Here is a 430-nt window from a genome sequence, read left to right as displayed (position 1 = left end):
AATTTTGCGCATGTGAATTGCTTTTTGTGAATATTTTTTTTTTTCACGCACGTGATTTTTTTTTGTAAGTGAATTAGGTTTCATGCATGTGAAATTGTCTACGCATGTGTGAATCGTGTTTTTTGCATGAATTATATTTGAGACTAATCTGTCTCCATAGTAAGTGATTAATAACAACATTTTCATTTTGGGGTGGAGTATCCCTTTAGAGGCTAAAAGTAGCTTATAACTCACCGATTTAGGAGAAAATCTTAAAATTAATTGGCGTGTCAGTCCTAAATGAAGGAATTCTGTTTTAGCTCTAAAACTAGCTCCTAAATCTGTGATATCTTAAAATGGATGTAACCATAAATCTGTGAGAGATTTCTCTTGTGTAGGAACATTTGCCATAATGGATGTGTGATTTCTTAAAATGGATGTAACCATAAAT

The sequence above is a fragment of the Cyprinus carpio genome, chromosome A7 (genome assembly GCF_018340385.1).
Source record: "Cyprinus carpio isolate SPL01 chromosome A7, ASM1834038v1, whole genome shotgun sequence".
Classification (NCBI taxonomy): domain Eukaryota; kingdom Metazoa; phylum Chordata; class Actinopteri; order Cypriniformes; family Cyprinidae; genus Cyprinus; species Cyprinus carpio.
The sequence above is the reverse complement of the archived record's forward strand: the minus strand, read 5'-3'. Positions refer to the sequence as shown.